The sequence below is a fragment of the Sorex araneus genome, chromosome 1, assembly GCF_027595985.1.
Source record: "Sorex araneus isolate mSorAra2 chromosome 1, mSorAra2.pri, whole genome shotgun sequence".
NCBI lineage: Eukaryota > Metazoa > Chordata > Mammalia > Eulipotyphla > Soricidae > Sorex > Sorex araneus.
The window spans coordinates 204,722,131-204,746,937 of record NC_073302.1 but is presented as its reverse complement, the minus strand read 5'-3'; positions in this window follow the sequence as shown (position 1 = coordinate 204,746,937).

Sequence of the window (24,807 nt, the reverse complement as noted above, 5' to 3'; positions counted from 1 at the left end):
TGTCGGTCACAGGGTTGGGGTGGGATCCTTAGGCTGATTACAGAGTCAGGGCCTAAGTGTCCATTTTTCTCATCAAAGGAACCTGGGGGAACTTTCTTTTCTTAAAAAGAACTCGTTTTTTTGAGCCAGGGCCAGTACTGTTCTGGTGTCATTTTTGACTCTGCACTTAGGGATCTCTTCTGTTGGTAGTCAGGGGATCCTGTCGATACCAGGGTGCAATCTGGGTAATGTGTGTGCAAGGCAAACACCACCCCAGTGTATGAGCCTCCTGCCCTTGGATGGTGGGGGATGAAGCCCTATTTTTCACGTTCTTGGGGCTGAAAAGCATTTGGCAGCGCATTTTGATTTTCACATGTTTTAACATACTCAGTAGATTCTGGAGGTCCGGGGAGATGCATAGTTTTAGAGAACACAGAATGAAGGTGGGGGGATGCATCAGGGTGGATTCACTCCTCCTGCCTCTGCACTCAGGCATCACTCCTCGCAGTGCTCAGGAACCTCTTCAGATGCCGGTAATGAAACCTGAGTTGAACACTAGCAAGACGAGCACCTCATCCACTTTACTATATCTCCAGTGCTTTTGCACAGGAAATTTTGAATTTATTATTCATCTTACAGCCTAGTTCTCCCTTTCGGAGAACCCGGCAAGCTATTGAGAGCTTCCTGGCAACACGAGAGAGCCTGGTAAGCGCCCCTTGACATACCAATGATGTACATTGGTAACATGTAATACCAATACACATGTTACAATGTGTATTATACAGTAACAATGATGGGTCTTATTCTCCTGACCCGGAAGAGCCTCTAATTCGGCACCATTGGGAAGGACAAGTAAAGAGAGGCTGCTAAAATCTCAGGGCTAGGATGAATGGAGACATTACTGGGCCTTCTTGAGCAAATCAACGATCAACGAGATGATAGTGATAGTGTTAATGATTTTAAAGCCATTATAGTTCTAACTGTTACAATTCTATGACTGTCTACCAGGATACCAAAATTATTGACTTTATAAGTTACTTTTACTTTGAAAACAAGTGACTTTTCTTCTTATAAACTAAAATGATAAAATCAGAAATAGTATTCTCTCTCTTAAAGATCATTCCTCTTTCCCAAAGCCTATTTTGCATCTCAAAATCAAAGCAGACACATTAAGCAATTTCTAAATGAGGCATGCATTTCTAAAATGTTTAATTACATTTATTTTTATAATTTATTATTACATTTGGGCATTCCAGTGTTTGAATAGTTTCTCTAGGGGCAAGAAAAAGGTTACCATTTATCCTTTCACTTAACATTTATAACATATACATTTTGGATGATTTTTAATTATTTCAATATTTCACTTACCATATAACTACTATGTAACATTAGATATATGTTATCATACAAGTTTATATGATATCAGCTGTATAATAACTGACACACTTATTTTGCAAAGAGAAATACGAAAGTTGTTCACACGAGAATTCTGACAGCTATGAAAGACTATAGGCTGTTACTTCATACTCAAGGAAAGCTTTTGCTATATCAAATTTAAGCTCTTGTTTATTGCAATTGAATAATTTATAACTGAACTAAAAATTGATATATAAATTAAAGTTGGCAGAGTGTACACGGATAAAGTATATTTATCTTTATAAGATAAATATTAATTGTAAGTATAAAATTATTCCAATATATTATTCACAACTTTAGAGGAATATAAAATGAAATAGGAAATTTGTGTTTCTACCATAAAAACAAAAAATATACTTTTTTAAATTAACTGAATTACCAATTAAACAACATCTAAAATTTTCATATATAGGAACTAACTTATCAATGAAAAACATATTGTGCTAAGAAGTTAGTATAATGAAACTCAATTCAGAATATTTTTAGATAAATAATAGTGTCTCAAAAGTGAAGCAATTTTATATATATTTATATTATGCTGCTCTACATTGATTAAATTCTAATGTTTATCATATAAAACAGTTATACATTATTTAATTGTCATATTCCTAGTGACATTTGGTTAGCAGAAAATGACATAGTATTGAGCTTTCTTTTCCTATTCTTTTTCAAATTTGTATTAGGACACTGTGTTTTACAATACTGTTAGTGATAGAGTTCCAGGCAATCAATGTACCAAAACCCACCACCACAAGAATGTCAACTTCCCTTCACCGATATCCCATTGTCAACCTATTTCAGTCTCCAGGGCTGTTCCATGGGGGCAGAGAGATAGCTCAATGGGATGAGAGCATGCAACTTATGCTGTGCATGTGGGACACCTGGATTTGATTCCCTGCCACTACATGGTCCGCTGAGCACTGACAGGGTCAAACCCAAGCACAGAGCCAAGAGTAACCTACAAGTACCATGGAAAATGCCCTCACCACCCCCAAATTATAAGATGATGGATGAAATGACATAGGTAAAGATCTCCAAATGGGTAAAATATCCATGCTACTTTATTTTCAATATAAGGTCAAAAGTTTTATGTCTAAACCAATAAAGGCTTCCAAAGGACCTGCTGCAGTTCCTGAAGCTGAGTCAAAAGTTGCATTTCTATAATTTTTGACAATACATGGTGTTTCTATGGAAGCAACTCCCAAGCCTGGATGACTAGATGCCAATATCCCATGCTAAAACAGATCCCAGGTTTTATTTTCCATTTGGTGTGTGTGGGGGGAAATAAGTTATTATTTTACCAATAACTTTCTCTTCTCTTCTAACCATGGTACAGAACAGGAAGAAAGGAAGAAAGGAAGAAAGAAAGAAAGAAAGAAAGGAAGAAAGAAAGAAAGAAAGAAAGAAAGAAAGAAAGAAAGAAAGAAAGAAAGAAAGAAAGAAAGAAAGAAAGAAAGAAAGAAAGAAAGAAAGAAAGAAAGAAAGAGAAAGAAGGAAGGAAAGAAAGAAAGAAGGAAGGAAGGAAGGAAGGAAGGAAGGAAGGAAAGAAAGAAAGAAAGAAAGAAAGAAAGAAAGAAAGAAAGAAAGAAAGAAAGAAAGAAAGAAAGAAAGAAAGAAAGAAAGAGAGAGAGAGAAAGAAAGAAAGAAAGAAAGAAAGAAAGAAAGAAAGAAAGAAAGAAAGAAAGAAAGAAAGAAAGAAAGAAAGAAAGAAAGAAAGAAAGAAAGAAAGAAAGAGAGAGAAAGAAAGAAAGAGGAAGAAAGGAAGGAAGGAAAGAAAGAGAGAGAGAAAGAAAGAAAGAAGAAAGAAAGAAAGAAAGAAAGAAGGAAAGAAAGAAAGAAAGAAAGAAAGAAAGAAAGAAAGAAAGAAAGAAAGAAAGAAAGAAAGAAAGAAAGAAAGAAAGAAAGGAAGGAAGAAAGAAAGGAAGGAAGAAAGGAGGAAGGAAGGAAGGAAATAAATCAAGCATTGACTGATCCGTATTTGTAAGGTATTAACATACAGCATTAATTTTTAATTTGTTAATTTTATTAAATGTTAAATTTTCTTAACAAGTTGAATAGTCCTCAGTGGGTAAAGATGTCTTCTCAGGCCCACACCTCCTTCCATATTCTCCCCAACTCCTAATCCTTCACAATCCTTTGGCCTCCTTCTAGATTGTTGAAAACATCAGCCTCCGTCCCTTAAGATCCCTCCCTGATTAAGGTATATCTGACATCTTGTCAGAGGAGCTAGTAAGGATAAGGAGCTTACTCCGTATTCACACACATATAGGCATAATGTTACAGTTATCTACTTATTATTGAACAGAGAGAATTTTAATTTTGTGTTAGACTCTATGCAGACACTAGAAAAATATCATTGTAGTAAACACAGTGAACAACTTAGCAAAAAAGATGAATCCGTGTTCAGTCAATTACAACCTCATTTTACTGTACTTTAAAAGAAGATGTATGTTGTTAACCCAGAGAAATAGACTGTGTATGACATATAAACAGAATATATCTTATTTATTTTTAAATAGACATGTCTTTTATTATTTTCCTCGCTCTCTTAATGTATTTTAAATTTTTTTTTATTGTTTTGACGCCATACCCAGCCATTCTCAGAGATTTTTCCTGGCTCTGTGCTCTGGAATCACTCTAAGTGGGGCTCTGATGACCACAAAGGGTACCAAGAATTGAACCTGGCTTGGTTGTGTGCCAGATAAGTGCTTTATCCACTTTACTATTTCTCCAGCCCAAATTTATGCATTTTTTAATGGAAAACAAAGCTCCTCAACCACTCAAATATCAGTACACACACAGATTTTCTTTCTCCTATCTCAGAAGAAAGACCTTCTATTACAATATACCATTTGTCCAACCATATGTTTAAAAAGAATTTTTTCTGTTATGTTGAAATTTAAGACTAAGCCTTAAGCAAGACAAAAGATAGTAATAGCCCTACAACATAAAATGCAGTTACCAAATATATCCTCATGCATTATTCAAGGTAGACAAAAACCAGTTCTCACCTCCATCATCCCAAGAAAGCTATATAAAGAACACATGGGCAATTTTAGGAGGAATCTCCCAGATTTAATAATTACTAGTTCTTAGGCATATTTTGAGATTTTTTTTTCATCCATAGGATAGGGTAGAAAATACTCTCCTTTTAAAAGAAAGTGATTAAGATACTAGACAGTACTACTGATAATTAAAAGAACAAGAAGAGGAGATATATATTTCGGTGAAATATCTATTTCTTGTAAGCCAGCTCAGGGCAGAGAAAGGAAATCATAGAGTTTCATCTGCATTCTGCTCCTTCACACCCTCAAGATTAGGAGACAATTCTAAAGCTGGGATATTGGAAGGAGTCATTGTGCAGAAAGATAAGGAAGGACAAAGCTGTTGGAAATAGTCTTTACTATGTTTACTTGACAAGAACCAAAGGATGCTGTGCAAAATTGAAGATACCTATATTAGTGTCCTGTGGCTATTGTAATGAATGCCACAGTTCTGTGGTGTGAAATAAGACGAATGTATTTTTCTTATTTTGGCATTTCAGAATTCAGAAGTCTAAATTGGGTCTGCACAGCTGCTTTTTTTTTGGGGGGGGGGAGAAGAAACTTTAAAAAGAAACTGTTTTCTAGTCTTTTCCAGTTTCTCGAAGCTATTTATAGTCCATGAATCAAGGTCCCTCCCTCTGTCCTCAAAGCCAAGAGCACATCACCTTCCCTCTTTGTCCTCTGCTCTGTCCAGACATGTTTGCTCTGTGACTCTCAGTTTCTTTCTCTCTTGTGAGCACCGCTGTGATGCTCAGATCACAGTGGATCCACGAGGAAATTTTAGGCTAATTTTATGCCACTTCAAAATCCCTAATTCTCGGGTCTGGAGAGATAGTAGAGCGGGTAGGGCATTTGCCTTGCATGTGGCCAACTTGGGTTCAATCCCCAGCTTCCCATATGGTCCCCTGAGTACCACCAAGGTAATTCCTGAGTGCAGAGCCAGGAGTAATCCCTGAGTACTGCCGGGTGTGACCCCCCAAAAAAAATCCTTAATTCTCAGCTACAAAGTCTCCCTTACAACATAATATACTATCCTCAGATTCCAGAAATTTGGAAGTAGATAGTATATTATCCCCTCACTACCACCACACACACAAAAATAATAATAGTAATAATAATAATAATAATAATAATAATACCTATTAGTTCATAGAGGCTGTAGCAATAAGAACCTTGAGGGAGTCTCCCGGCAGGTGCAGAGGCCCAGCTATGATATCTCAGTCAGAGAATATGGCCCAAGTCAGATTCAGTGTATTTATAAGGCACCACATAGAAAGTTTGTGTCTCTTCCTCCGTGGATGCAGTGACATCAAATTCTAACAGATTCAAGTAAACCAAAACTTCCAACCCTGAGCCTGGCATACCAAAAGATGTATTTAAGGCTGGATCAATTAACAAAAAGAAAACACAAGTCTCTTTGTCGTCAGGTTAATTGTAAGCCTACAGGAGAGGAGAGGTTGAAAATCAAATGTGAGATGGACATTTTGTTGAGGTAATTCCACCACATCATTTACCATGTCCATGTGAATCTTCATTCATACAGGGTGACTGTAGGACGAACTATGGATCAAAGTGGTATCCCTTGCACTGTGTGTGATGTCTCAAGCATAACCAGGCCTGAGCGCTGAACCTTCAGCTGTAACACATCACCAGGGAGTCCTTGCTCCTCTGGGCATCACTGGGTATGGATCAGATAAAACAAATGAAACAAATAAAATCTGATTCCTCTTAATATAAAATCATGAATTCTGACCACGAAATTTGCAAGACCATGAAGAGGAAGAGAAACAGATCTGGACAGAGTAATAGCAGAGCAGGTAGGACACTTGCCTTATACACGGCCAACCAGGTTTGATCCCTGGCATCCCATATGGTCCCCAAGACCACCAGGAATGAACTCTGAACACAGAGCCAGATTAAATCCTGAGCACCATTGGAGTGCACGCCCCTAACATCGCCCAAAAAAAAAAAAAAAAGGAAAAGAAAAAGATCCAACTTCACATGTAGACAAAAAGGTTGGTATATTACTATGTCTTTTCCTAATTATGCAATATAAATTTGCATTTATTTCACAGTTTTCACAATAATTTTATATAGTTATGTGTATACATATAATATATATGCGTGTATATATATATATATATATATATATATATATATATATATAGTGAAGTCACTGCCTCTCCATGAGATACTTTTAAGTCTCTGATATCCTGTGTTGCAATCCTGCCTCCAGTCATTCCTGGTGTATCAACTGTACTTCAACCCAATGCTCTCATACTTAACAGCAATCTGCTCCTTCCAGATTCAGAGCCTTTTCTAAATCTATTAACTCTACTGAATTGACACTTTCTATGTTGTTCAGTGGTTGTTACATTGGCTTCTAAATTATTTCAGCTTGGCTTTACAGAGATAATCTGTCACTAATGCAAACCTGTGTATTTACAATATTAAAATCCCTGTCTTGTTATTTTTTCATTACTACTGCATTTTCCTAGTCTCCCTCATTACCATGTGTACTGTTTCATTATTTACATTTTGAATGCTATTATCTCTAAGGCTGTCAGCAGAGGCATTCTGAAATAATTATGCTGTGGGAATAGAATTATCTAAATATGGATCTTCCTGCTCCTGCTCAAATAAATTATTGTCTAACTCTTCAAATGCTTCTCTAGGTCCTCATTAAGACACTCATAGCCTAAGGGAATTATGAAGCACCAACTGTCTTGGTCTAAGGGTCTAAAGGTACAGAACCAGAAAGTAGACACTGAAACAGATAAAGAATTGAAGTGAAAGACTTCCCTATGATTAACACAAAGGATGTAAGAAGGTTCAATAAAATATGTATCTGACAGAAATAGCATTGAAAAAGAAAAGTATTTATTTGAAAGGCTGAAGATGAATAATGAATCAAATATAAAATATTTAGATACTTTGTTTTAACTTAGAGATTACCTATTCAAAAAAAGTGAACTATTTCCAGGAGACTTTACCCAATGCCCCAGCTTTAAATACTTACTATATGTATATATACACACACTCCTTTTGAGTCTCTCTGGCCTTTTCATCAAGTGCAAATATTCGCTTCATGTTTGATATCTATTAAAAAAAACCTATTGGCAGCTCAAACATAGCATGACTGATTTTTCTCAAAACTCTCCCTCCTGCTAGTCCGTCTCTTCCCACCACTATCCTGTACTCCACAAAAGTTGGAAAATTTCCCTTGACTTCTTTCCTCTTACTTCACACATCTCAATAAATAAGTCCTATAGGCATATCTTCAAATTCCATCCTGAATGCTTCCACTTCCCTCCAAGTCTCTTGAGACCACACTCGCCCAGGCAACCATCATCCTTACGGGCATCACCTCCTATAGAAGAGATTGGTTTTTACTCTTTCATCTGCCCACATGGCAGAAGGAATTTTACAAGCTATATGGCAAGGCATGAAATATGATACCTGAAAACCATAGTGACTTCTCATCACACCCATAATAAGAATCTACACATCACTATGGGCTGCAAAACCTTGGCTGATCTGAATAACATCTCCCTCATGGATGCATCCTCTGTGATTCTTAAGCTGCACAGACATCTTTCCAGATCACTTCTGCCTCAAGCTTCCTATACAAGCAGATTCTTCTCTATTAAGAATACTCTGCCTCAAGATCTTTCAGTGGATGAATGTCAAATTTTCCATATCTCAAATCTTTCAAACTTTCAAGCCTCAAATCTTTCAAATCTCTCCAACTGTTTACAATATCTGAGGAAGGATCTTCACCATGATAGCCCTCTCTCTCACCCATCGTATTTCCTCATTTTACCAAAGTCTGAAAATATCTGTCTCATTACAGTACTTTCTTTTTTGTTGTTATATTAGCATAATTTATATTGGCATAATTTACCTCAAACATTAAGAAACGTTTGAGGTAAATTATGCAATCCACCTTCTTCCTTCTACCTTCTACCTAAGTTTCAAAAGGCAACTAAAACAATTGTAGCTGAGCTATACACTAAGTTATCACAAAGTCCTTAGTAACTTTATGCTGCTAGACTATTCACTCCACGAGGGAGGGCAGGAAGCTTGTCTCTCTTGTTTTTCACTATAGGTCTATAGTCAAAAATAGAATCTTTCAAATAGTCCCCCAGTAAACCGACTGAGTGTGTAAATTCCTAAAATCCAATGGGTTAGAAGATAGTATAGGATTTCGAGCACATATTAGACACAGGTTTGTCTCCTGTAACCATGTAGTCCCCCAGGCATCACTGTCTGCAGGCCTGAAGGCTCCCAGAACTGCCAGTGTGGTCCAGGTAATCTGCAGGATCCCATTCTACAGCCCCACATTGAACCATTTGCCCAAGTGGCCAAGAATTAACTATGGGGCTCCCAGACCTCCTGAGTCCCAATATACTTCGCTTTTTCCCTAACCAGGATCCAAATCATTCATGACTCAGTCAGAGGCCTGATAACATTCTTTGTTGTTCTAACATGGCAACCTACGACTATCTTTCTGCATGGCTGGAAGGATCTAAATTGGAGACCCAATGGGTGCCAATGCTTTGCAAAGTCAGCATCTTGGATACTGCCCAGTTATTCTATGCACACCTATGCTATCACAGTCCAGCTGTTGTGCTAGGGTGTGGCAGACCAACCTCTTCTCTCTGCCATTGGAAACCAGAACCTCCTATGACCTGGATATTCCTCTTTTGCAAATTCCTCTCTTCTAAAATCAGACTCTAAAGATTCTCAGCTATGGATTCATTGAGTATACTGTTCCAGTGTCCTATCAGGAACCTTATATTTACAAAATAACTTTCTCTGTTTCACTGTTGTTTCAATACTTTTTCACATCCTGTGAGTAAATGTGGTAATTCAGTATACAGCTCAGCTACAATTTCTTTAATTGTTATTTGAAAGTTAGGTAGAGGGAAGAAGATAGATGTGTTATGTACCTCAAAAATAGTTATCAAAGTCCTAAGTTAAATTTTTAATTATTTTAAAGTCAAAATCAATTAAAAACTTAAAAATACAGAGACTAAGAATTTAGCTAAAAAAAAGTAGAGCACATACTTTGCACATTGCATGTATGAAGCTCAGAGTTCAGTCTATGGTACCAAATGTCCCCTGCCTTTGTACTATCAATGTGATCCTGATGGCCTTTATGTATCTCTAGGAGTGGTCCCGACCCACATCTTCTGCCTAGTCTGCTGGAAATGACCTCTATAAAAATAATCAAATAAGCCCTAAGCCTTATATTGCCACATATAACAAATATGTTTCTCTACCACTGAACCAAAATTTAAAAATAGACAATGTTATCTACTGTATCACCATCAAAGTCTAGAAGGAATATTATGAAGAGTTTAAACTGTTTTATGGAGAGTAATGTCATTTAAATCCTATTTCTGAAGTTCAAAATGTAGATCAGAAGATGGCATAATTATGTTTGCAGAACAATTCATGTTTTCTTAATAATATCACATCTTTGATTACTCTATTAGCATGTGTAATTTATTTTAACAACTCGAAAATCTACAAGCTAGGAACTTCTGCGCCTAAAGACTTTGATTCCAGAGATGTAACACATTCGGGCATCCAGCGCAGCATCTAATAGCAATGCACTGGGACTGCGAGCTGGGCTACAACTCTGTGCTGCCCGGGGGTGGTTTTTTCCTCCCCACCCTGTCTTCCCGCACAGAAAACGGCGGCTTGGCGGCACCCACATGGCAGGCGCCATCTTCTAAGAATCCTAACCCATAGGTATTTGATTTTTACACTTGGGGCTCCCAGGGACTCATGGGAAGGGGTGTAACCGGCATGCCCTCGGCCCAGATAAATTTGGAGCTGCTTAGAGTGAAGCGGAGCCTCTGCGTCTAAAGACTTTGATTCCAGACTTCTTACAGCAATGCACTGGGACTGTGAGCTGGGCTATGCAATTTCTGGCAGAATTTTTCCTGGACTTTATACAGAAATGCAAAACTGCGCAGACGCTGCCGCGTCCGCGCGACTTAACATTTATAATTGTCAGCAATGTGAAACGGTTCCTTTTGAACAGGTCTGACTTGGGGGGGAAACTCCAAATAATAACAGTAAGTTTTTGTTGAAATATTGTAGGTTATTAATGTAGCAGCCACATCTCTGGACTGTGAACTAAGCAAAAGCCCCACGCTGGCCGACACCTACCATACTATGAGGCGTGGGAAGGGGGATGAGGAGGGAAAAAAAAAAGGGAAAAGGAAAAAGGAAAAAAAAAAGAGTTGTAGCAGTGGGGCTACATATCTCTTCATTCCCAGCAATGGAAAACTAATTATCAAATGCTTCCTTGGTAGTAGGTCTGTCTCTCTTGAGTGGAAACTCCAACAACTATAGTGAGTTTTGTGTTGAAATATGGAATGTAATCAAGGTAAAGAGAAAATGAAGTGAAATTCATTAGTTATACAATAGGGGGTAGGGGGTGGGGGCGGGAGTATACTGGGGTTTTTGGTGGTGGAATATGGGCACTGGTGAAGGGATGGGTGTTTGAATATTGTATAACTGAGACATAAACCTGAGAACTTTGTAACTTTCCACATGATGATTTAATAAAAAGTTAAAAAAAAATCAATGAAAGCATTCTGTGAGAATCAATTGTTTATAGAATTTATAGTAGAGTACTATATATTTTAATTTATTCTTTATAAATTGTATGATATACAATAAAACCTGTAATAAAACTAAAAAAAAAAAAAGAAAATCTACAAGCTGGAAGAAAGCACTGAACTGCCCATAAAGGTCCATGTAATGATTTGGCAAATATAAATGTTTTACAACATTCTGGAAATTACTGCTGCTAGGACTTGATATTTAAATTCATACTCACTATAAACAAAACATTCTTCCATGTGCTGTTCCTATGTTCACTCATGTAGTCCTCAAAGCCCCTTCCAAGACAGATACTGCATATCCACTCTTCGTAGAAGTAGTGACAGGAAATGTATAGAGGCGAGTTCATTGCTCATTTGCATAGAGCTCTTAGCAATAAGCCGGTTTCAAACCAAGGCTGTACTTTCCCAATCATCAGCTGATGTCACCTATGCTTACTACTGGTGGTGGTAATCAACAGCATTAATGGGCCTCATATTTTCTCATGCAATATGGAAAGCATCATGTAGGTATCTTACCATCTAAACTTCCCAAGTACCCTCAGGTGGAGGAAACTTGATTGCAACCTTTGCTTAAAACAGATGATGGTATTACTTTTACAAAAAGTCTTTCCCATACTGCTTACTGCTAGAAATAACTCATAGACTTTGCAATTCTTACAAAGTGTAAACAACTGACAGTTTAATTCACATAATTGTTTCTTTAGCAGCCCATTTTAAGGGTTCAGAATTGCCAGCTCAATGCCATTTATACAATTTTTTATGGTACCTCTATATTTTTAATCTACAAAAAATTAACTATCTTGTTCTTAATTGAATTGGGTTTATTTTTAGGATGATATTTCTTAATTTTGCCCTGCAGGCCTGGTCTGTGAGGTTGTGTCCCTTATTCCTACAAAGCATTAGGACTTAAAACTTCAAGAAAAAGCTTAATCTCACCGAGGAAACTCAATCATAGCTACATCTCTGAGAGATGCAAATCATAAAATATGAGTTCCCTCTTTACTAAATTAATTAATTCATATTCCAGTACCACTGCAAAGACCTTTTATGGACTCCAGTCAGTGAATCCTTTTCAAAGGGAAGGCTATAATATTCTTTTATTAGTCCACATGCAACAAATGTAATGCAGACATCAATCTTATTGGAATAGTAAAAAAATCTCAGGAGCCAACAGAAGAGAACTATGAGAACCACCAAATAGCAATAATGGGGTAATTTAGAAACAACCCCTATTTAGGGCAAAATATGTTCACATAACTATCAAGGTGAACTATTAAAGACAAAAACCGAAACTATAAATTGCAATCAAATAAGAACAGCACAGGTTACTTACCATGCAACATTATTCTGAACACTTTAAATGCATAATTTCCTACACACAGAGAAAGACACTATTATTATCATTTTGTAGATTAGGGCACCTGAGGCTTAGAGAAATCAATTAAGTTACCCAGGCCTCTATGACTCTTAGGGAACAGAGCTAACTTTTGAGGCCAAACACTTTGAGTCCTGCATCTTTTAGTCTATCTTATCAATTTACATCCCTGCTGAGCTTTAACATAAGGCAAGCCAGCCACATAGACCTGAATACAATTTCTGTAGCATAGTAGGGATTTTCTCATTTTATCTTGAACATCTTTGCCCATGCAATTCTTTCGCTTGGGACATCATTTCTGTCAACTCCTTTTTTACCCAAAACTTCAGCTCATTTTTGAAGGTTGCCATTACACCAGCCTGCCCTATCCCAGCCTTCTGCTACTGTTCTGATTAGTTGATCTTTATTTCTGAATTAAAATGCAGGATCATTCTACAATAAAGGAGAAAGGAATCAAAGAATCCTTGTCTGCAAACAGTGAGGATGGGAATACTGTTCACATTATAAAGAAATATATATTCATCTGGATGAAGAGAACATTTGTGACTTTTTCCAGTTACTGGATTCTGAGAAATATACAGTACATACTTATTTTGTGCTTAGAGTTTAGCCAACAGTGAAATGGACATCCATTATTTACTTATGAAGCTTTTGACCAATCATGGTTACTCCTTATTAACTGTCCAATTTAATCAAATGGAAAAAAATCATATTACAAAAGTAAACTAAGTTTGTTTGCTTTCCCACCCCCCTCTTCCTTATGTAGCAGGAAAGCAAGTGTATGGAGGTCTCTGGATAATAAATAACTTCTCCACCTCATGCTTTTCTTAGAAGGCTTGTGAAATATTTATGGCATTTCTTTCCAAAGGCTTTAAAGTATCTTTCTTCTCCAGAGAATATTATTCTTTGACCCAACACAGTCTCAAAGTTGCCTACTTCAGCTATGCTTCTATCTCCTGCCCCTTCACCCGACCCTGTCTTTCAATACTGCTGTTGGGTTAATGTCTTCTGACAATTTCTGTTGCCTTTCATTTAAGCTGTTACACTCCATATGGCTCCTCGTTTTTTGATGAGGCCCAGAACATATTACAGACCACAGAACACAATATTTAGAGCAAAATAGTTTACCACTCTCAGCATTATTCTACCTAGGATAAGTTCAGCACAGTTATAAAGAAATAGGGGGGTGTTTGGGGGCACCTTGATAGAAAGAAATCCATATCTGCATATTATCTTTATATGTAAATCAAAATGACTCAAAACCAATTGGCTACATTTTACCTGTGTGCTTAAGAGTCATAGCAAACAAATCCAATGACCCAAACCAGACAGGCTGACCATTTCAAATCAGTTAATAGCCTTGATTTGAGATTCAATGACAAATTGATCCAAGCATATTTGGTTAATTCCCAGAATTAAAAGCAGAGTCAGAAAATGTCTCTAAGAAATTATTCACCCAACCTCATCAATGTACAAGGTCAGTTGAGAAGTTTCAAGTCAAACTCTCTATTTGAACCTCGGTTCAATCTCTGATACCTTACATATTTCCCTGAGCACTTCCATGAGTGATCCCTGATAACAAATCCAGGAGTACACCCAAAGCACCTATGTGATAGCAATGAAAGTAGATAAAAAATAGATAACAAAAATCAAAGTAATAAAAATTTGTTCAGCTGCCTTTTTGATAAACATTGACAAATGGTGGAAATAAAATGGAATAGCTAACTGAAGATTAAAAAGTTGCCCAATGTTTATGTAGTTGTTTTTGTGTAAGATCAAAAGAATTGATAAGAGAAGAAAAGAGAGTAAGAAGGAAGATGGAAAAAAGAGAGGAACTAGACTTTAGGATATTAAAGACTGAAAAATTCAGATTATACATCTGGGAGCAGAATATCTTCAAGCAAGAGTCCCCACCACTATGACCTATCTTGTTCATTAGTATGACAAGACTAATTAGAACCACAAACCTTTCCCACCCAAAACATAGTTCATGTTACTTAATCCCCACATTTTGAACCATCTGGGTTTCATATGCCAAAAAAAAAAGAAAAAAGTAATCATGCTTGTTAGCAAATAACTCTAAAATTATTTAAACTGTTAGAAGGATGGATACAAATATGTTCCCTAGTAGAGACCTGAGTTCCATTTCACTGACCACACATTTTAGGACTTTAAAGGGAGGAATTACTCCTTCGTCCCTCTTCTTTTTTGTTCTGTCTCTCTAATTCTTTGTCTCTTTCTCTCCTCCCAGAAATAATCTTGTTTCCTTTTATAATGCTATCAATGCTATCATGATCTCATAATTTTGCACATATAATTTAAAAATAAAAGCCAATTTAGAGTAAAATTTGATATGACTTCTTCTATATTCACCCCATTTTATCCCATGCTCCAGTTTGGTATCTCTTCTTTCTCTTAATGCACTGAGCAACATTTTTCACTATAGTAAAAAATGAAAGTAATTGATGCCTAAATTTTCCACTCTTCTCTACTAATTCCAGGAAACATCAATGTAGATGCATTTGGGAAGATAAGGACCTATCCAGTTCTTCAGAGGTCCAGAGAGTTCCCCTCTGAGTCTCCCCCACCACCACCACACCCACACACTATATCTTAGTCAGTTACCAGTTTAATGAAAGGCGCATGATACCTCCTTAGTTGGGTCTTCCAGTGCTACCTATGTACTACCACCTGGCAGTACACAGGTGCTTCTCTGAGTTTTTTCAGAGACCAGCAGTGCTTTGAGTTTATGCAGGGATCAAACCAGGGTGAGCCACTTGCAAAGTAAGCACCCTAACCTCTGTAATACCTCTCTAGTTGCTATACAGATTTTTTTTGTCTTAGAAGTTAAATTTTATTGTTTGGTTTGATTTGGTTTTTGGACCACAGGTGATTCCTGACTGTGCTTAGGCATCACTCCTGAAAGAGTTCAGGAAACCATAAGAGATGCTGGAGATTGAACCTGGCAAGATAAGCACCTTATCTACTGTAATAACATGCCACCCCCTGGTATCTAATTCTGGACAATGAAAAAAGCACTAGAAAAATGGATTTAAATGCGATGTCTTATTTAACCTTTTAATGACTTATGCAGAACCAAGCAAAAAGAATGCAAGAGAGTTAGGCTTACTCTAAAGCAAATTTGTCATAAAGCTAAGCCACAGGGCACACATTCTTGTATTGACCTCAGACACTAGCTTTTTGCTCCTCAAGACTTATGAAGCCTTAATTTAAAAATAAAAGTCAATCTATAGTAAAATTTTAGTGCAGAAGCACAAGCACTTTGACTTGCAAGCATGTTTCCATTTCTGTCTTTTGGAGAGTTCCTAAGGTCCTGTTATTTAAAAGGCTATAATATTAAAAGTGTACTGTGAAGCTATTAGCTTGATCTCCAGGTTATCTGGGATCCAGTTCATAATTTGACATAACATACAAAAACTAATTTAGAGAGAAATAAGAGGACAAAAATAGAAAACTTTGCAAAAAAAATCTAGTTAAAATTTTTATATACCTCTAAATATTACTAATTACTAAGATGGTTTTGGATAACCTACAATATTCATACAACAATATAGTGTTTTAAAGTAAGTTTGAGGAAATATAAAAATTGTTTTAAATAAACCCCTTTAAAATGTCACTCATCTTTTCACTAGTTTTATTTTGCTATGTAAATAAAGATAAATTTATCTCTAATATTCAACCTTTAACTACAAATTTAGCTATTGTGTGCCAGATACCATAGTAACCATGGAAATAAATTAGGAAGAGGGTTCTTTACAACAATTGCTTTTAATTTTGCAAGAATAAAAGATTAGCACCTGAACAGTTTCAATATATAATAGAGGGAATTCATAAGAAAAATGAACTTAACTGAGCCCTTTCTGATATACTCCTGGATTACAATTAGGCATAGGGCATGTCATGTTAAAAGAAAAAAGTCTGAAAATTCTTTATTTTGTTGAAACTATATACTTTTTTCTTTTTTTAATTTTTAAATTTATTTATTTTTAATTTGTGAATCACCGTGAGGGTACAGTTACAGATTTATACACTTTTGTGCTCATGCTTCCCTCATACAAAGTTCGGGAACCCATCCCTTCACCAGTGCCCATTCTCCACCACCAGTAAACCCAGCATCCCTCCCACCCTCCCCAATCCCATCTCCCCCCACCCCACCCTGCCACTGTGGCAGGGCATTCCCTTCTGTTCTCTCTCTCTAATTAGCTGTTGTGGTTTGCAATAAAGGTGTTGAGAGGCCTCTGTGCTCAGTCTCCAGCCGTCATTCAGCCCGAAACACCTTTCCCCTGCATGACCTTCGACTACATTATACTTGGTGATCCCTTCTCTGAGTTGCCCTTTCCCCAGAATGTGAGGCCAGCCTCCAAACCATGGAGTCAACCTCCTGGTACTTATTTCTACAATTCTTGGGTGTTAGTCTCCCACTCTGTTATTCTATATACCACAGATAAGTGCAATCTTTCTATGTCTGTCTCTCTCTTTCTGACTCATTTCACTCAGCATGAAACTTTCCATGCCAATCCACTTATATGCAAAATTCATGATCTCCTTTTTTCTAACAGCTGCATAGTATTCCATTGTATAGATGTACCAAAGTTTCCTCAACCAGTCATCTGTTCTAGAGCATTCGGGTTTTTTCCAGATTCTGGCTATTGTAAACAGTGCTGCGATGAACATATAAGTGCAAATGTCATTTCGACTATACTTTTTTGCCTCTCTGGGATATATTCCCAGTAGTGGTATTGCTGGGTCAAATGGGAGCTCAATATCTAATTTTTTGAGAATCGTCCATATTATTTTCCAAAAGGGCTGAACGAGTCAACATTCCCACCAGCAGTGTAGAAGAGTCCCTTTCTCCCCACATCCTCTCCAACAGCGGTTGCTTTTGTTCTTTTGGATATGTGCTAGTCTCTGTGGTGTGAGGTGGTATCTCGTGGTTGTTTTGATCTGCATCTCTCTGATGATTAGTGATGCAGAGCACTTTTTCATGTGCCTTTTGGCCATTCGTATTTCTTCCTTGGTAAAGTCTCTGTTCATTTCTTCGCCCCATTTTTTGATGGGGTTGGATGTTTTCTTCTTGTAGAGTTCAACCAGTGCTTTATATACCATTGATATCAACCCCTTATCTGATGGGCATTGTGTAAATATCCTTTCCCATTCTGTGGATAGTCTTTGTATTCTGGTCACTGTATCTTTTGCGGTGCAGAAGCTTTTTAGTTCAATGTAGTCCCATTTGTTGATCGAAACTATATTTTAGTACAATTAAACAATGATCATGGGAACTCACAATCACAGAGATGCTGACCAAAACAAAAAGAGGACAATGATGGATCCAGATTGGTCTGAGAAGGAATTGTGCCTATACACAATGTACTTTAACATTGTTGACCATTGAGGATAGCCACCATTATGATCCTGTCAGAGTGCCACTTTAAAAAGACTGCTCTGGTAGAGGAGACTTCAACATGGTAGAGGAGAGAGATTGTCAACTGAACACAGTTCCAAACTGGCACATAATAATCTACCTATTCTGCTCTTAAAAAATAAGAAAATAAGAAAAACAGTATAATCCTAAAGTGCAAAATGGAAATAGAAATGTTAAAGAGAACAAGAAAGAAATTAGACACTTGAACAATGGTAAGTCAATGAAAGTGCATTTGTGCAGTGCAGGGAACACTGAAGTCTAAATGACTTTAAGAAAGATGCGAATGAGATCAAATTGATATTTATAGAGAATGTTTGCTTGGGAAACAGACTCATGCCGTCTGCAATGGTGGTAGAGAATGTAGGGGCTAAAATAGGGCTGATTGAAGTATTTTATGAAAAGTCACTAGATCTCACATCACTTCACCAGATCATTAGGAAATTCTGCACCCAACCTTGAAGACATCTACATTACTCTGTGGAGAAATGTAAATGGGAATGCTCTAAAATCAGCATCACAAGGTTTAGGGACTGGCAAACCTAACAGACCAGTAGCAGGGAAAAATATCAGAGAAATTCTGTATTCTAATTGTGATAACTCTCTTGATTGATTCACAGAATATTGGGAAATAGTCTTCTTTCCTGAGAAATTGACTGTCTGAAAGGTCGTTATGATCTTCCAATTGGTTTACCAAACTCTCATTAGGCATTGTACTTTAGAGTCAACTAAGTGACATGTATTTTTCTTAAACACACACACATATTCCTCATAAACATACATATATGGCAAACTGAGTTTTTAATCTCATTTTATTGCCTAAATTTGTATGAAAAAATAGGAGTAAATAGGTGAACAATCCCTCATGCACAAAAAAAGAAAAGATAGACATTATAAAAGGGGATAAAAGGGAGAGAAGAGGAAAGGAAAGGAAAGGAAAGAAAGGAAAGATATAGTGGAAAAAGAGAAAAAGATAGTAAGAAAATGGACACTAAGGAAAACAGTATCAATGGATGAAGCATAAGTGTATAAAAATTCCTTAAAATCAAGTTTGTTGATTTATACACTAAATGATGTTACATTTATGAAAAACAACAAATGTATGTAAAAAGGGAACAGTAAATGAATATAAGAAAAAAAGCCTGAGAAATAAAAATAGAATAAGGATGAATCTCAACTAGTTATGGAAATGGAAAAATGATTAAAAAAGAGAGAAAGAGGTAAGAAGCTAAACCTAGTACATCATATAGCTAAATCAATGTTTCACAGGAAATACTGGTTTAAATTAGAAATAAAGTAACATTTTCTAAAACTGATGAATATGGCCCTAGAGGGATTACAGTTGCCCTGAGGCCTACTTACTGTTTCCCAGCAGCTTGCCCAGCCAATTAACAGGTGAGCCCTGACCTGAATGGAATCCTGTGCAGCTGACAAGGAGCCCAAGACAAGAGGAAGTCTGAAGCCCCAGGTCAGCTTCTGCCCCATAGAGCCCCCATTTTCATGTGGTCTGCCTGCTGCTTCCAGCAGTTTCTCCAAACCAATCAATTAACAGAGGCTAGAAGGGGACCTGATGGAGCCCTAAATTCACCTTCCACTGGTAGAATACCAAACCTTCTAAACTGAGATGTATAGAGATAAGTGCCAGGAGGCTCCATGGCTTGGAAGCCAGCCCCACATGCCAAGGTGGTGGGGGAGGGGTAGGCAGCTGGGATAAATAAGGGACCACCAAGTGAATAATGTGTGGAGGACTCTCTTGGGATGGGATATGCGTGCTGAAAGTAGACTCTGGACCAAACATGATGGCCGCTTACTACCTGTTCAGCAAACCATAACACCCCAAAGGAGAGAGAGCGTAAAAGGGAATGTGTCTGCCACAGAGGCAGGTGAGGGGGGGCAGGAGGGGTATAAGGGGGTGGTGGGAGGGATACTGGGAACATTGGTAGTAGAGAATGGGCACTGGTGTAGGGATAGGTGCTCAACCATTGTATGACTGAAACGTAATCATGAAAGTTTGTAAGTCTGTAACTGTACTTCACCGAGATTCATTAATAAACAAATAAATAAAATTTTAAAAAGTTAAGATGAACTGAGACATCTATTCTTTCAATATCACACTGAAGACACCAATATTCCCATGAAGGTCCAGAATCCTCATTGCTTTTAGGAGCTGAATCATTAAGTGCCCTTTTATAAGAGACTATGAAAATTTACCCCAATAAACAACAGACCCAACCAGAAATCTGAATAAAAATTCACCAAACCCAAGGAGTGAAAAGAGTAGCCCTAAAAGTAGTCCATAAAGCTTTACTGGCACCAACCAGCTCTATAAATTCTCAGATAAACACACTAGAAGCATTATGTATACATTTAAGTGGCTCAAAAAACAATGGTACGGTACCAAGAGGGAATAGAGAATACTTCTAGAAACAACAGAAAATAGAAGAATGTAAAATAAAAAAATTGTAGGTGACATGAACTATTTGCAGCTGACATGATACCATATCAAGAAAACCCTAAGGAAACTTCTAGAAACAATAGACTTAGGCACTCCAGTGGTGCATCTGGTTAGTGTGTGGTACATACGTGCAAAAACAAGACTTGTACAGTAAAGTGGTAAACTATAAAATCACAGAAATTTATGTCTTTTCTAAAGTATGCAAACAACGAAACAGAACAGAAAGAACTTTCTTTAAATCCCATTCTCAATCATGCTCAAGAAAATCAAAGAAATAGATAAAGAGAAAGTGCGAGAGAGAGAGAGAGAGAGAGAGAGAGAGAGAGAGAGAGACAGAGAGAGAGACAGAGAAAGAGAGAGAGAGAGAGAGACAGACAGACAGACAGAGACAGAGAGAGATAAGGAAATGCCTGCCCTGCCATAGTCATAGAGGCTGGCTGGGGAGGCTGGGGGACGGGTGGTGGGAGAGAAACTGGGGTTACTAGTTGTGGGAAATGGACACTGGTGGAGAGATGTGTGTCGGATCATTGTTTGACTGAAACCTGATCATGAACAGCTTTGTAACTGTATATCTCATAGTGACTAAATTAAAAATAAAATAAAATAAAATAAAATAAAAATTAGGGAAAAAATCAAAGACCTGGGAATCAGTTTATCAAAAGAGATGAAAAACTTATACAAAGAAAACAACAAATCACTACTAAAATAGATAAAAGATGGAACAAGGAAACATTCCTAATCATGAATTGAAAAGATTAACATTGTCTAAATAACCATTTTTCTCATAGCATGACACAGATTCAATGCAGTCTCTATAAAAATTCCTATTATAAAGATACACATCAAATGCATTTGAAATTTATGTGGATTAAAAAATCCACTCACCCCACTCTTTGAATAGCGAAAACAAACCTAGGAGGGAAAATATGCAAAGCTACTCTCTCCCCAGTTAAAAGCATATTATAAAGTGGTCTTAATCAAAACAGCATAACACTGGAACAAGAACAGACTTTAAGACCATTGAAATAGAATTAAGAGTCCGGAGACAGATTCTCAAGTGTAAGGACAGATCATCATAATCATCATTGTCATCATCATCATCATCATCATCATCATCATCATCATCATCATCATCATCCCGTTGATTGTCAACTTTCTCGAGCAGTCTCAGTAACGTTTCCATTCGTCCTAGCCCTGAGATTTTAGAAGCCTCTCTTTGCACATCCTTCCCAACAATACCGCATTGGAGGTTCTTTCAGGATCAGGGGAATGATACCCATGATTGTTACTGGTTTTGACATATGAATACACCATGGAGAGCTTGCCAGGTTCTCCCATGTGGGCAGGAAACTCTCCGTAGCTTGTCAGGTTCTCCCAGAGGGAGAAGTAGGCTATAAAATGTCGATTTCGGGAGCTTGGTTTTAAGTCTCTGGGTGTGGGCTGTTGGTGAGATTGTACAGCGCCAGGGACAGTCCCTGGGTGTGACCACCTAGGTACTGGAAAGTGGAAAATCTGGGCAGAAGAGGCCCAGTCCAAATCTGAGCAGGCTTGGAGGTCTCAGCCCCAGGTCCCACACACCTGGGTTCCTCTGCCGGTTCCTTCATGCTTGAGGCTCGTCTGAACGTGTGGAGAGGGGCCTTGAGCATGGCTGTGGCTAGGCTCTGAAGGTCTTCGGCTGCGGGAGCTCTGCTCGAGGCAAGGAGGGAAGCTGGAGCCCACCCCCTCCAAAGGGCCCGGGGCAGGCACGAGGGCAAGAGACTCTTTTTACCTTCCTCACTTTATTGAAAGTAAGGACAGATAAAGAAGCAAAAAGTGTGAAGTGGACCAAGTAAAAGTTCTTCAACAAACAGTGGTTGGAAAACTGGTCAGCACAACCAAAACACAAATTCAGTCCCTATGTAATACCATGCACAAAACTCAGCTCAACATTGTTTAAATACCTCAATATCAGACTGAATTCATAAATTATGTTGAGGAAAATACAGGAAGAACAATTTATAACACCGAAAATAGATATGTCCCCTAAAAATATAAGTCTAGTTTATGTCTCCATTTTAAAGGCCTGGCAAGCTGAAACCCTCTTCGCTAAAATAATCACTGTGCCCAGTAGGATCTAGAGGCCTCAGCATTGGTCCATTCTGTTCGACTGTTCTAGAACTTGCCTCAGTAGCCCTGTTTTATCAATTTGACCTAGTGAGACACACATTTTTTGCCACCAAAATTCCTAGAATTCACCAAATTATTCCCTTTCTTGGATAAGCTAAAACTATTTTATCATTTTTATATAAGTTAATTGTAAAAAGTTGCATCTTCTTTAGTAAACCAGTACAGTTAGCTTTAAAAAGTTAGCTGGGATATATAAGCACAGTTTGAGTACTACTCAGCTCTAGGAAAAGATAAAATTATGCATATTTCTGCAAGTAAAATGACCTCGAGAGTATCATGCTGAATGAGGTTAAGTCAGAAGGAGAGAGGAAAAAGAATAACATCTCTCATATGTGGGATATAAAGAAACATAGTAATGGAATAACAAATGGACAAAGGTACAGTAAATAGATCTTAAAATAAATTGGAGCATAAAATATAGCCAATTATTATTTTATTCACCTAAAATTCTAAGGACATGCAAACTATAGAGACATAAGGGAGATCAATAATTGCCTAGAGATTGAAAAGGTATATAAAGGCAAATTGGAGCGATTACCAAGGAGTTAAAAGTATTATTTAAAATTCATATTTTTAATTTGTTAATGAGTAAACATCAAACATCTAAAATATATTTAAGTGCGCACTTTAAATATGTGCACTCTGTCACTTATCAATGACCCAGAAATGGATTTTATAATATTAACAGTATCAGAAGTCTCACAGTAGAGATGTTACTGGTACCCGCTCAAGCAAATCCATGAACAACGGGATGACAGTGCTACAGTGCTAACAATAGAAAAGAAATATTGAGTGATGAAAAATCATTATGGTAGAGTGAATCTTAAAGTGAGAAAAACTGAAAATTGTGTCAAGATTCACGATAAAGCCTATATTTTCCTATAGTATTTGACTGCTGGAATGAGAGAAGTAGGCAGATTTAAAAATATATCACCTAAGTCTATTAATAAAAAATGACTTTTAGATGGTGGTATGGTCTGAAAATTAAAGAATTATTCCAAGTTTAAGGACTGGAGCGATAGTTCAGCGGGTAGAGCATTTGCCTTACACACGGTTCACCCGAGTTCAATTCCTGGCATCCCATAAGGTCCCCCGAGCAATTGCAAGGAATGGTTCCTTGGTGCAGAGTCAGGAGTAATCCCTGAGTACCGCTGGTTGTGTCCTGTAAAGGGAAAAAATAGAGAATTATTTCGATTTTCAGGTGTGGATTATTAATCTCAGTCTGGATAATTATTATTGAATAGAACACTAGTGTACGGGCAACACATGACTGGTAAATATGATGAGTCTAATTATTCCCTAAAAGAACCACACAATAGAATTCTAAATGTGGTAAGAGTAAAATTTTAATGGGCAGGTAGAATTGTGAGTCCTCAGTGAAAGAATGATGATGAAAGCATTGTTAATTGATTAGATTATCTCAGAAGAGTGTATAGAGATAAGACAAACTCTGCAAAATACTTATATTTTATGACTCAGAGGAGGATTTCACAATGTAAATATTAAATAATTTTGATAACATCCTAAAAATATGTACATGAAAATTGTAACTTATAAAAGTGAAAGAACATTCAAGTGATCAGAAAGAAAAAGTGAACAGCAGTTCATAGAGAGCTGATAGACAATTTTCTCGAGTTAACAGTTAAATTAACTCTTTGACAGACATTTAGACCTAAGACAATTGAACCATCTGTTCCCACCTCCAGACTTTCTCACACACACAATAATATATGCACTTAGAATAACTGCACAGTGAAGGACTCTTGTTTTACACTTTACATTAATTATAGCAGTTACAATTATGTGGTTGGAGAGAAAATTGGCAAAATTCCACATGGCATTTTAGGCTCATAAATTTGAAATGGGAGAATTCTACAATCATATTGCTGCTAATTTTTTAACCTTCCCACACCTGGTATAATATTCAATGATATGTTTTAGCAAAATGCTTGGATTTATTACTACCAGCTTTGACTAAACCCAACATAACAACTTGAGATTTCTTGTGTTTCCTGAAATAGAAAATTCATTAATTCAAGCGACAAACATATGTTTTCATGAGAGATATTTCCATGGATTATTCTATAAATATGGAGAAAAAGTTATATACCTTATTCTTATATTAAGCTAACTGTGAAATCATAAATAAAATGCAATAACTGATTAGCAACACATTATATATTAACTACAAAAATCTATTTCCATTCAAACTCATATACTTCACTCATGTAAAGTTCTAATCAGATTCTATTAACTTTTATTTCAGAAATTTCTAGCAAGCTTGGGTA